Below are 14130 nucleotides of genomic sequence, written 5' to 3'. Positions count from 1 at the left end.
CTTTTAGCTACTTAAGTAATTAGTACTTAAAGAGTTTATTTAACCAAGTCCATGTTGATAGATAGTGAATTATTTTTTAACTTTTTATGGTCACTAACTATGCCTCAGTGAATAACCTGCAATTCTGTTCCTTTGCATGCATGCATTTCTACAAGGATAAATTTCACAAAGTGAAGGGCATCGTATTTAACATCGAAACATATGCCACATAGTCTTTCACAGGAGTTTTTGTTTGTTTTCTCTTTGGAGACAGGGTTTCTCTGTGCAGCTCTGGCTCTCCTAGATCTTGCACTGTAGACCCGACTGGCCTTGAAATCACAGAGATCCAACCTGCCTCTGCCTCCCATGTGCCGGGATCAAAGGAATACAGCCCCCATCACCTGGCCACAAAGGTTTCTATCATTTAAATCTGACAGCAGCAATATAAGAAAATGCTTGTTTCTGCGCAATTTTGTAACAAAATAGACCACATTTAAAATTTCTTTAAAAATCTGTTAAGTAACAGCTTAGAGAGTATACTTTATTTGCATTTTTTATTGACAATTTTAAAAAAAGAATTATTTATGTATATGAATACACTGTTACTCTCTTCAGACAGAAGAGGGCATCAGATCCCGTTACAGGTGGTTGTGAGCCACCATGTGGTTGCTTGGAATTGAACTCAGGACCTCTGGAAGAGCAGCCAGTGCTCTTAACTGCTGAGCCATCTCTCCAGCCCCCAAGCAAAGAAATCTTTAGAAAATCAAGCTCTGTGGGTAAATTTGTGCTTGCTGCCAAATCTTCCAACCTTAGTTTGATCCTTGGAGACCCATACCGTGGAAGGGGAGAATTGACTTCCACAAGTTGTCCTTTTACCTCTACATGTATACTGAGTCCAATTCAGGCTCTAGTAAAAAGACAGACAGACACACAGACACACAGACACACACACACACAGACACACACACACACACACACACACAGGAGGAAGAAAGGTGGAGAGAGGTGGAAGGGGGTAGGGGACCCTAATTGAATAATTAAATACTTTTTAAAAACAACAAGATGGATGGCTCCTGAGGAATGACACCCAAGGTTGACCCTCTGGACTACACACACAGTCACACAAACATACACCCACTGAACCTCCCTCATACCTGAAGTTGTCCTTTTTTTTTTTTTTTTGGTTCTTTTTTTTTTTCGGAGCTGGGGACCGAACCCAGGGCCTTGCGCTTCCTAGGTAAGCGCTCTACCACTGAGCTAAATCCCCAACCCCCCTGAAGTTGTCTTCATACAAAGTAAAAAGGTGATAGAACAGCTGCACATTAAAATCGATACTGATGCACATAGTGACAAGTGACTGCAGAAGGAATCATGCTGGATCAAGTTGGAATTAAAGCCAAAGAACCAAGTTCTAGTAGGAAGTATGTTGGGATCTAGGTGATGAAGAGGGACCAGAAGATCATGACTTTTGTACCCAGTGATAGCTGCTCAGACTTTATTGAGAAAAATAGGAGGTCTGGTTGCCTTATCCATAGGGAAGAAGGGAAGACCAAGATCATACATTTTGATAAGGAAACAGTAGTAAAGCTGGACATAATTGCACACACCTTTAATCCTACCACTTGGGAGACAGAGGCAGGTGAATCTCTTGAGTTTGAAGCCAGTCTGTTCTACGTAGAGAATTCTAGGTCAGCCAGGGTTTCGTAGTGAGATCCTGTCCCCCCACAAAAGAACAAGCACATTTATTAATCAGCCCAAAGGGCATGATAATTGTCTTAGTAGGGTTACTATTGTTGTGATGAAACACCATGACCAAAGCAACTTGGGGAGGAAAGGGTTATGTTGCTCACTGTTCTATAGAACAGTTCATCAAAAGCAGTGAGGACAGGAACTCAAGTGGGACAGGAACCTGGAGGCAGGAATTAAGGCAAGGGCAAGGAAGGGGTGCTGCTTATTGGCTCACTCTCCCCAAATTGCTTAATTTGCTTTTTTATAGACCCCAGGACCACAGCCTAGGTATAGTAGTACCACCATCATGGTCTGGGCTTTCCCCCATCAATCTCTAATAAGAAAGTGCCCTATAAGCTTTCTTCTGGTTTCCCATGGAAGCATTTTCTTAAATGAGTTTCCTCCTGTCAGATGACTTTAGCTGGTGTCAGGGTGATATAAAACTACTCAGCAGAGTAAAAGCACATATAACTTTATATCTAATGCATAACAATGCCAACACCTATATTTGGCTAAAGATTTTATGTATTTTGTTCACTTACCCACGAGCTTGTGAAATATTTGAAAGTACTAATTCCTTGTTCAGTTCCTTGGATTTTTGCTATTTAAAGTGCATATCTCAAAGTCATGTTGTGTTGGTAGACTTGGGGCACAGAAGTTGGTCTCTTTCTAAGAGACATAAGTGCAAGACAATTTAGAGGCAATGTTGACAGTCTGTGAGTAGAGTCATTGTTTCAGAGCACTTGAAAAGTTTCAGCGTTCATGGAATTCAGCTAGTCCTTGAACCCTGGGCAAACGTTCCTTCTGCTCTGTTATATAGTTAACAGTCTTTTTTTTTTAAGATTTATTTATTTATTATATATAAGTACACTGTAGCTGTCTTCTGATACACCAGAGCTGTCTTCTGATACACCAGAAGAGGGCATTGGATCTCTTTACAGATGGTTGTGAGCCACCATGTGGTTGCTGGGAATTGAACTCATGACCTCTGGAAGAGCAGTCGGGTGCTCTTAACCACTGAGCCATCCCTCCAGCCCCCTAGTTAACAGTCTTAATCTGAATCTGCACATTCCTACTGCCCTACAAAGTCAAGCTACTCACTGACTTCCTCACTGTTCAGCAAATTGTGTAACTGCCAAAACACATCTGTTTATACCTAAAAACTAACCCCGCCTATTACAACTTGGTCTCTCATAGAGACATGCTATTTTGAAGCATTTGCTTTCAATGTAACAACCATTAAAAGCACTCCCTAGAAGCTGGGCGTGGTGGCACATGTCTATAATTCCAGCACTGGGGCTGCTAAGGCAAGAGGATCCTGAGTTTGAGGTCAGTATGGGTTACATAGTGAATTCTTGTCTCAAAGATAAACAAATAACATTTGAAAGCCATTCTTTTTACATTAGACGGTACTGCCTGATTTCAGATTTCAAAGCCTTGTTTATTTTTCTTAATTCACTTTGATTGACAATTTATAAATTCATTTGCATGTATAGGCCTACAACAACTAGAGAGCAAAATATTATAGACAGGAAAGCCCCCCCTCCCAAACAAAAAACAAAAAACAAAAAACCCGACCAACCAAAAAAATCAAAACTACAGCTGAGTTCTCCTGGGAAGTCTGTCTAGAAGGTTTTGGTATGGGTTACAGGGACACATATAAGTGAGTGCCCCCAGGCACTTTTCTACCTGCTATCTATGGATTCCATTTGAGTTTTTGACTATTTCTGAAGAAAACAACCTTTTATCGTATTGGATGAACTGAATTCTTTTCCACATTGACTTGGCTTAGGATCTTAAGATCATCAGGAAAGAAGATGCTCACACTGGCAGTCCAGTGTAGCAACAGAAATTGTCTTGACATCCAGGTTGAAGACAGAGCCTGGTAAGGCGATGAAGGATAGAAACTTCTATGTAGACCTTTGAGACATTTCCAGTCATGTGAAAGCTACTTATTGGAGGCGCATGCCAGCTGCTGAGGTGTGTCTGTGTATCTGCTGGGTGTGGAGAACTCTAGAGACGAAGGGAGCCTGTTCTGGACCTAGACTTACACAACCACCCACGTGCTGACCCGAGTGTGTGCGTGTGAGCCTCATTTCTTACTCCATCTAATCTGTGGAAGTGCGAGCTTTCACTTGTGCTTCAAGTTGGCTCTAATGCTCTGCAGAACCTGCTGAGGTTGGCATGGGATGGCATAAGAGCCACCTGTAGAAACCAACAATCACAGGTTACATTCTTCCTTTGAGATCTCTGCATTTAGAAGAATTACAACAATTAATAGTTTTTTCTTTAATCTCTCATTAAACTTTTTTGTTAATTTTATTCATGTTTCTGTGAAGGAGGTGGGTGGGTGTGTAGGTGTGCCAATGTGGGGTCAGAGGCCAGCTCACGGACGCAGTTTACTCCTTTCACCAAGTGGGTCCTGGACATGCATACACAAATGTGTGTACAAGTGCACACACATACACACAGATATCAAATGGCTCGTAAGTGTTGGAAAAGGGATATAATTGAGCAATCTAATTCCTGTCTACATGGTTAAATTCTGCTACAAATACATTCCATGACCCTAAAAATTGGGATCCTCAACTATTGCATAGGCTCATACAGCAAGGATCTTTGGAGTGATTCAGTTGACTCCAAAGGGTTCATTTAATATTTCCCTCACTTCTGTTTTGGTGTCTGCTTCTTGGAGGACATGAGCTAAGGCAATGTCACAGTCGTTGACATAGCCCTTACTAGCTGTACAGCCTATGCAGTCTCTCTGAGTCTTGGCACAGGTTCTGACATGGAAGTCATTCCACCTGGAAGACTTCTAAGTGTTTCTAAACATTTTTCTTTTTTTTTGTTTTTGTTGATGCCATAACATGAGATACTTGAATGACTGCCAAAAACAGTGTTAGTTTTTGCTATTGGAGGAGTCTTGATAAATTTATTTTGTTTCAAATATAATTAGTGAGCTTTTCAAACCCAATAATATACTACAAAACATTAGTACTTAATTAGCTGAAATCTTCTTTAGAACTTACTGTTTAGGTTGTTTGAGAAAAGAAATAAAATAAAATATAGGTGTCACACTGACTGTAAATCTTAGGAAACCAGATTAATATTGAAACAAGTCGCTTTAGAACAGCTACAGAGGTGTTGAGTCACCTCCTTCCTCTCGCTGCTCTTCCCTTCCTGGTCATCTAAAGCAAAACCAAGATGGAACAGCCTCTTAAAGGACCAGAACACGGAATGAGAGAAGTGACTGCAGATCACTGGACGGTTCTGGAGCCAGCGGCTCTTTTGGCTCTCTCCTGATTTGATCAGCAGACTCTCAGACATGGCAGGGGCAATGACTGCAGATCACTGGACGGTTCTGGAGCCAGCGGCTCTTTTGGCTCTCTCCTGATTTGATCAGCAGACTCTCAGACATGGCAGGGGCAATGACTGCAGATCACTGGACGGTTCTGGAGCCAGCGGCTCTTTTGGCTCTCTCCTGATTTGATCAGCAGACTCTCAGACATGGCAGGGGCAGCAGGCAGTTCCCTTGGTGGGGTAGTTCAGAAATGTGCCCTGGGAAGTGGTTCGGGAGTTCAGCCCACACCCTCTTTCCCACCTTTCTGAGGACTCTGCAAGCTCTGTAAGCTTATTGTTGGGGGAGTGGGAGGAGCGGAAGGATTCCAAGGCTTGTGGTTTCTGACCCTTGGTCACTTCCATTTTTCCAAAATAAGTTGCAGAGTGATTTCATTGTTGTTCCAGACAGAGTTCTTTAAAAAGTTTTGACCTTGTTTATCATTTATAATTCAAGTAATAATAAAGTCTTTCAAGTTCTGTCCAAACGTTGGCAGTCATTTTTGTTCATACATACAGCATTTGCCTAGGGAAGCAGAGTAGGTAACGGTGTTTGAGAAGAGGCATTCAGGAGCCTCACTTTCTGTCCTCAACATAGTAACCTTGGTTTCCCTTGTGCATCCTTGGATTACGTCTGTTTCTGATTAGAATGTAAGCCGTGAGGGCAGGCTTTTCCAGTATCTCCTAACATTAATATAGTGGTTGGCCAAGTGAAGTGCTCAATTGTTGAATGAATGGTTTGCTGTGAGCAGCAGAATACATTTAAAAATAAATGGGAGAAAGGAATGTAGTTTAACAAACAGTTAAGGAACTCCTACCACATGAAGAGGCACCATGTCCCCGCCCCTTTTTGATGGATGGAGAAAAAGGGACAAGTGATTAAAATCTGCCCTGGATGCTTTTGGCTTTAAACTCTGATTATCCTAAGCTTCATTTCTTGGTTGATAACAGTTTCTACATCTTGGTTACCCAACAGTAAGATTTAATCAGTGTTTTAAAGATGATGTTTTTAAGAAGGAAAGAAATTACGAACAGTTTTGGGGCATGCCCATGAGATTCTGTTTCTAAGTTGTGTGCTGAGTGCTGGGCTTTGATTGACAGGAAACTTACGCTTGTCATCAAGTAATCCTGGGTCCTCTTTCTGGCTCTGGGATCACCCTTGTTCCACTTCCCCAGCAGCATTAGGAAATAGCTCATTCTATGATTGGAATTACAAGTCAAAACACATTTATCTGAACAGAATTTAAATGATTTATCAAAGAGAGGAGGGATTTTCCCAAACACATCTGAATTTACCCAATTACTGATCCCATTAAATATGTTTTTCTTAAGCACCTTTCTTTAAACAAAGCAATTACTGTGAAATCGTCAAATATATTTTTCATAAAACCTTTTTGAATAACTTTTGTTTGACTAGTAGGAGCCCACTAAAAGTAAATATTGCTTTAAAAGGCACTTCTTCAAGACCTTTTCTTTATTGAATTAGCTTTTAAAAGCTCTATTCTTTGGAAAGAGTAGGAGCCTTTCTGGCTGTCCTGCTGTGTGGCTCCTGCTCTTGTTAATGTTCTGGTTCTGAGATTGCAAATGATTGTGATAACACAGATTTAGCTCCTGTAATCGAAAACAAATTTGCTTGTGCCGCAGGATGTCACCAGGTGTTAATTAATCTCGGACTTCTCTCACCTGGACCACTCTCTAGGCCCCAGTAAACAGACATCTGGCTGGGAGGGACAGGCCTGTGTCACATCATTGGTTTGCTGTTTTTTTTGGAAAGCCTTTTGGTTGGTCTTGCATTGGATGCATGGTTGATCCTTCTACCTCCACCTCCCAACGGTTTGGGTGTTCTGCCCCCATTGCCTCAGGGAAAAAAAAAAACTCTTGTGGCAGAATTCCTCCTGTGGCCAGCTTACATACAACGTGCTCTAAATGGGAAAATTATATATTTTAAAATAGGCATGTTTGAAACAATAACACTTTTGAATGTGAACTGTACCAAAGGCCACATGTCTTTGGCTTCACTTGTCAAATGGAGAGGCTGCTGCCAGAACCACTGGGCTCCATGGTTCTCATGCCCCACAGTCCTGCAAATTGACAAATAAGCAGACAACAACACAAAGAAGTTGGGCCCATGAGAAAGTGAGGCTGGGCACTTGGGCTGCCCTCTTTTTCTCTGTGTGGAGTTCTTCCCAGCTTTGCCCCTTGTGTCTCATCTTAGATTTCCAAAAAGGAGAGATTAAATGTGTCTGGTATTTCAGTGTGTTAACTGCAAGGACAACATGAGGCTAGCACTCAGGCCACTGTTCAGCCTGTCATATGGAAGGAATTGCCTTTCAGAGGAGATTATAATTGTGTATGTAGCCACACAAATGCACATTCTGCCTGGAGAAAAATGCAGAGAAGAGGAGGCCGTATGCTGCCACTCAGGTCTCTTTGTGGAAGGCTGCATAAGAAGCCCTTACATGCCATAGTCACCTCTTTGGGGCTTAATGAGTCATCTTTGTGTGTTAGCTACTTAAAAGAAAAAAGAAAAAAGGAAAGAAGAAATGCACTCTCCCCCAAGTGAATTGCTTTTATTAGCCCTGCAGCTTTGTCTGAGAGGCTGCTTGAATATTCCTGATAACAGCATTTACAAGTCTGGTGCACAGACAGGACACAGAAAATAATCCAGCTTCTGAGTAACCAGATGAAATTTACAGAGACAAATGTAGAAAACTGATAACAATACTCTTTATAAACAGTGGATACATGGACTTAAATAACATACACAACACTAGTCTTTGGAAATGTGATGCGTTGAAAGTTGGCCATAGAGAAAACTAGAAGTTCAGTGCCCCTGAGTTATACACAGTTCAGACTTGAGTCTGTGATCTTGAGCAGTATGTTCTAGCTCATGTAGCATACAGCTCATGAGTGAATAGATTACCATGCTCTTTAAACTGTAGAAAATGACAAGAGGAATACTGGCACATGCCTCACAGGAGTGTGGAAAGACTGAGGAGGTAATCCTGGGGAGTTCTTTAGAGAGATGATGGTTTGTAATAAAAATTCCTGTTATTATTTTCCTAGATCAAATTTCCTCCAAGAAACAGAGTCAATAAGGGCTACTTCACAAAGCAGAGAAGATGAGTTATATAAGACAAGGAATCTTGATAGTAAACCATTGAATAGGTCCCAAATCATCCTTCTCAAAAGTCTATCAGCCATCAGACCTGCTGGTTGGACATGTTTCCTAATAGATAAAATGATTACCTTACAGATAAAATGAATACTTGGCTATTATGCAGAGAAGAGTGAGCATATAGGTAAGTGAAAATGAGCGAGACCTTCAGGGGAGTGGCTCTGCTTTTTTGTCTCCAAGGTCATAATACAAATGTTTTCTGCAGTCTTGTTAATATTTTCCTTGTATGGACATTGGGACCATTTGACCTTTACTGTGTAAGTGTGAAGCCCAAGGACAGGAGTTCAGATTTCCAGAACCTCCATAAATGCTAAGTGAATCCAGTAGCCCTCCTGTAACCCCAGCCTTTGGAAGGCCATGATATGAGATCGCTAGCAAGCTTGCTAGTTAGTTAGACTAGCTGGACAAGAGCTCCAGGTTCAAGTGAAAGACCCTGCTTCAATGAATAAGGTGGAGAGCCATTAAGGAAAATTTCCAGTGTTAGCCTCGGGCATCCATAGACATACACATATGCCTGTGCATCTGAACACAATGTACTATCCTGTACAATGTACTATCCATGCACACTACATACACATCTAAGAAAACTATATCCTCAGCCCTCTGTCATCTTTTATTGAGATAATTGATCTACCATAAGATTTGCCCTTTTAAATTCAATGTAATATAGAAGTCAGTGAGTTTTTTAACTATATTCATAAATTTGTACTACCACTATCATGATACAATTCCAGAATTTGTCTATGTGTGTGTGTGTGTATTGTATGTATATATATGTGCATGGGTGTGTACCTGTTCATACAGGGTCACATGTACAGTTGTGTATACCTGTGTGTGAAGGCTAGAGGTTGATATGGGTATCTTCTGTTATTCCTCACCTTATTTGTATGTGTATGTGTGTATGTTTGTGTATGTACAGGAGCACATGTGTATATTTTATGTGTGTGTGCTGTGTGTTTGTATATGTGCATGAGCACATGTATATGTTCTCTGTGTGTTGACACATGCCAGTTTATATATGAGGTAACAGAACAGTTCTCTCCTTCCACCATGTGGTGTCTCAATAGGGATCAAATTCAGAGGGTTGGGGATTTAGCTCAGTGGTAGAGCGCTTGCCTAGGAAGCGCAAGGCCCTGGGTTCGGTCCCCAGCTCCGAAAAAAAAGAACCAAAAAAAAAAAAAAAATTCAGGTCGTCAGGGTTAGTGGTAAGTGCCGTTACCTATTGAGTCATCCTATCAGCCTTATTTATCTACCTCAGCCTTTGAGACCGAGTCTCATATGCATCCAAAGCACATCAGTTTGCTAGCTTGTCTGGCAGGTGAGCTCTGGGCATGTTATAATCATGTTTTTATCAATTAACTAGGCTTAGTCAGGACTGTCTTAAGCCTTCCTTGTGCATTATCCTAACACTGCAATTCAGTGCAAATAGTTATACCATGAGATTGAGGTTCAGTTTTTATCCTACCATACAAACTTTGTGACTTTGGGCAGCTGCATTTGTAATATGGAGATAATTCAGCCTTATCTGACTCCTAGGTTGATTGTGAGGTACAAAGAGATAACGTATGTGAGAGAGTTTTGTAGTAAACGTTCAGGAGCAATTAAAATGTTGTTAAGTTGTAAACATCATTATCCTGCCATTAGACAGTGAGTATGAGGACAGCAGTGTCTTCTGGATGGTCTGCACATGCGCCATCTCATCCTCCATGTCTACACAGCAGTAGGTCAAAAGGCTCTCTGGATACTTGCATCCTGATTAATCTGATCCCTTTATCTATACTTTCTAGAAAAGGTATATGGTTCAAACAAAGTAGGAAGCTGTGCATGGTGCCTTACACCTGTAATTCAAGCACTCAAGAAGCGAGGGAGGAAGATGGCTACAAACTCCAGAGTGAGTTCCAGACTAGCCTCCAGGAGAGATGAAGAGAGTGTCTTCAGGCATATAAAATGGGGGCTGGAGAGAGAGCTTGGTAGGTGAGAGAATTTACTACACTTTTAGAGCACCCAGGGTCAGGTTTTAGTACCCATGTCATGGCTTACAATCTCCTGTAACTCCAGTTCCAGGGGATGTTATGACTTCTCTGACCTCCTTGGGTTCCTGCACACATATGTAGTCCACTTAAGTCTACTTGTGTGTGCATACACATACACAAAAAATTACTATAAATCTTAATGAAAAACAAACACTAAGTAACTGCAAGGTAGAAGGTTATTTTCTTCTGGGGTAGACATACTCTATGGAAGACTTGGGTTTCTGTCACCCTTTTTATCCTAGCCATAGACCTGGTCCCTTCCTCAGAATCCATGAGGACTGAAGGAATTTATTTTTTTTAAGATTTATTTATTTTATGTATATAAGTCCACTGTAGCCATCTTCACACACCAGAAGAGGGCATCAGATCCCATTACAGATGGTTGTGAGCCACCATGTGGTTGCTGGGAATTTAACTCAAGACCTCTGAAGAGCAGTCAGTGATCTTAACCCCTGAGCTATCTCTCCAGCCCCACTAAAGAAACTTTTTTTTATCTCTTTTGGTAAATCAGGGACCTCTCTCATCATACTTACTTCTATTTTTAAGTACTTTCTAGAAGACTTAAAAGATTTTGCTTACTTAATTTAATTACATGAGCAAAGCAGCTACAAGAGAAGCTAAGAAATGTGATATTTTCATGAACCCATGTGTGTGTGGGTGGGTGTGTGGGTTGTGAAGGGAGAATGATTTATGAAAGAAAATATCACCAAGTCTGGTGACACATGCCTTTATGTGCACTTGGGAAACAGAGGCCAGCCTGTTTCAGGCCAGCAGGGCAATAAAACCCTAGCATCAACAATCATGATAAAATAAGATAAAACAGCCATAAATTTACATAATTTGTGATAGAGACTGCTATTCAAAAATTCTAGAAAACTCTTTATTCTTAGAAACACTCTAATTTGTACCTGGAGATTTGAGGAATAAGATAAAATAAAAAAGAATATGTATCCATAGAGAGATAGTAAATTATTTTGATAAAAATAAAAAGGTTTCTAGCACAAAACAAGATATTTTTCAAAAGAAATATCATCATAAGGATACTTAATAAAATTTTGAAAACTACAGTGCCAAGTAAAGTTTTAAAAGGCAGAAAATGTAAAAGTTGTGGGAGATGGAGAGGTAGTGGGCTCAATTTGACTCTCAGTGTGCACATATTTAATTCATTTTTCTTTAGCTTTTTCTTTTTTTTTTTTTTTGCTCTCCATGGAATTACAAAATTCAGTTTTTGTCATGATTTATTTTCTTTGTACAAAAAAAAAACCCTTCAGCATTATGATTATAGATGGAAATTTGGAAAACTTCAAAGTCACATTAAGTAAGCCAAGAATTCTGCACCCTTGAATCAGGAGGGGCAGAAGGTAAGGACTATGGTTTATTTCATGTAAGATGATAGGAGTTGAACAACATGAAGTGGGGTCTTTCTGCCTCTCACACTTCTGTAACCTAGGAACAGTGATGAGGCAGTAATGAGCTGTCTGTCTTGCTGCATCCCTGCTCTCCCTTGTCTGCAGACCTCATGCAGTACTGAAGCCTGTACTTACCGAGTTCCTGACTGCAGTAACTGAGGCCATGGAAAGCACAATTGTGGGAATGGAAGGAGTACTGTGCAATCCAGAGGCCGATGGGCGGAGTCTGTGGCGAGGCTTAATTGACTTCCTGGTAGAGAGGAACAGTGGTTGGAGGACACGGAATTTGCAGGTTGGGGGTTTCAGTGGGCCATCATTATGTTGCAGAACATAATGGTAGGGAACAGAGCAGAGTGGTGGAGGAAAGATAAAAGGAAAACAGACCATGCATATCTTGGGAAGGAGAAATGTGTGCTGGTGCCACTGCTTCCTTCTTTTCTTCTTCACATAGGTGGTACAACCTCAAGGATCTATAGATGACCTTCAGGAGAGCTTTGGATGCTGTGTACTGCACATTAAATTATAGCCCCCTTTTCATGATAGAGCATCTGTATCTTAAGTCAGATGTTTATCACAGCCTAAAAGGCCACCTCATCTTTTTTGGTGTGTGTGTGCATGTGTATGCGTGTGAATATGTGTGTGTGGTGTAGTGTAGTATGCATGTGTGTATAGTGTGTGTGTGTGTGTGTGTGTGTGTCTGGTGTAGTGTTTGGGAACAGTATTTCTCATAGCTGACTCTGCTGGAGCTTACTGTGTAGCCCAGGCTGGCCTCAAACTCTTGATGATTGCCCTACCTCAGCCTCCTGAGTACTGGAATTATGGGCATAAGCCACTATGTCCAGCTCTGAAGCCTGTCACTCTTAAAAATGGATAATAAATTATCCAGATGATGAGATGGGGAGTGAGGGCCATGCCAGTGGTTCTGCAGGGCCATGTATGGGCTGGGAGTTTAGCTCGGCACTGGGGTGCTTTCCTATCATACAACAGGCTCTGGTCCATTCTATCTCCCCTTGGGAAGAAAAAAAGGTTAATTGTGTGTAATAAAAAATGTATGGAGTGGCGGGGAACTTGCCACCATATGGTTTTGAGACTTGGCTTGCCATTGGGCAAATATATATCCTTCTCAAGTCTCAGTTTCCTCCATATCAAATGGGATATCTGCCTGAATTTGTGGTACTGAAGGTTAATGATTGGCTAAGCACATGGTGCATGGCTTTGTCACACAGTAGCTGCCCACCCCTCTCAAGCTTTTTTTTCTGGTCCTGACAGTATACTTTACTTTGAAGGACTGAGCCTCACAAATCCTTCCGAGAACTCCTTAGTGATGTGCACACTCCAGAAGACCACATCTTCTCAAGTGGCTTGTTAGAGGCTCTTTCCCATGCAGATTTGCAAGCCGAGTGTGTAAAAATCACACGCTGCACTTGTTGCCTGGCAGCACGTGTCCCTGAGTGGTGGTACATGGCTTGCATTGTGATGTTATCAGCCCTGGAGCCAGCTGGCTGGACATGTACTGCCACTTGGGCTAGGGACTCCATTCCTCAGCAGAATAGCATCCAGCACTAGGGTTAACAGAAAATGACAAACCAGGCTTGGGCAAGGGAGGCGCCAGCAGAGCAGCAGGATGTCCTTTGATTTGCTTCTGTTATTTGCATGTCTTTCTTGTGATGTCTGTGAAATGCTCAGAATGACAAAGTTTTTAAAAGACCTGCTGACTCCGCCTGGAAAATGTGAAAAACCTCCCGTTTAGAGACCTATTATGTCCAGCTAGCCTGCATTTTCTATATCGGTTTCTTCATTTTTTATTAATGCAAACATTTGCATGAAGACAGAACCATTATTTCTTAAAGAGTTCATCTGCTCCTGCTGCTCACTGGCCCTGCCATGCAAGAGTACAACAGAACCTTTGTTACAGTCTCAGCAACGCTGTTTATGGACGGCGGCTTACTGAGGACTGCTTCCTGTGCTGTGGGCTTCCATTCTCTCAAAAAAGAAAATCGTTTTTTAGGAGTGAAAAGAATTTGGACTTTCTTTTATTTAGACCCTGGATGTCCAAATGACAAGTAGTCCCCAGATTTGTGAGGAACTGGTAATTGCATGGAATGCAGTTTTTCACTTCACCTTGAACATAATGAGTCTTTTAGTAACAACAGAGCGAACACGTGCTTTCTCACTGGAATAGAGAGAAGGGCACTAAAGAGGCAACGTGAAGAGTGACTGAGAAGAGGACAAACGTAGCTTCCTGCAAGAACCCTAAGACGGAAGCAGAGTGTTTGAGCCTGGTGTTTCCCACCTGGGAAGACAGGCTGCACTGGATAGACTAACACCACAGTTTATAAACAGTGGGCACAGTTTACATAGTCAGTCAGTAAACATTCGAATGACTATTGTGTGGAGGATGCTGAATGATCCTGAGTGTTAAAGGGGATAGAAGGAAAATGAGTCATGCTATCTGTCCATCTTTAAA

At 41.5% G+C, this 14130-nt stretch overlaps 1 protein-coding gene across 7 annotated transcripts in view; it reads left to right on the top strand.

Moving 5' to 3' along the window:
- Cstpp1 (centriolar satellite-associated tubulin polyglutamylase complex regulator 1) overlaps positions 1-14130 on the top strand; it is a 167909-nt gene that overhangs the window by 2172 nt on the left and 151607 nt on the right. Inside the window, exon 2 of one of the 7 annotated variants that reach the window (XM_039104521.2) lies at positions 8300-8345. The exons of the other annotated variants lie outside the window; for them this stretch is intronic. The gene's annotated coding sequence lies outside the window, so the exon portion shown is untranslated. The remainder of the gene's footprint in view (positions 1-8299; positions 8346-14130) is intronic. 7 annotated transcript variants of the gene reach the window in all.

The sequence above is a fragment of the Rattus norvegicus genome, chromosome 3 (genome assembly GCF_036323735.1).
Source record: "Rattus norvegicus strain BN/NHsdMcwi chromosome 3, GRCr8, whole genome shotgun sequence".
Classification (NCBI taxonomy): Eukaryota; Metazoa; Chordata; class Mammalia; order Rodentia; family Muridae; genus Rattus; species Rattus norvegicus.
Note: the sequence above shows the minus strand (reverse complement) of the source record. Positions and strands in the feature narration are given on the sequence as shown.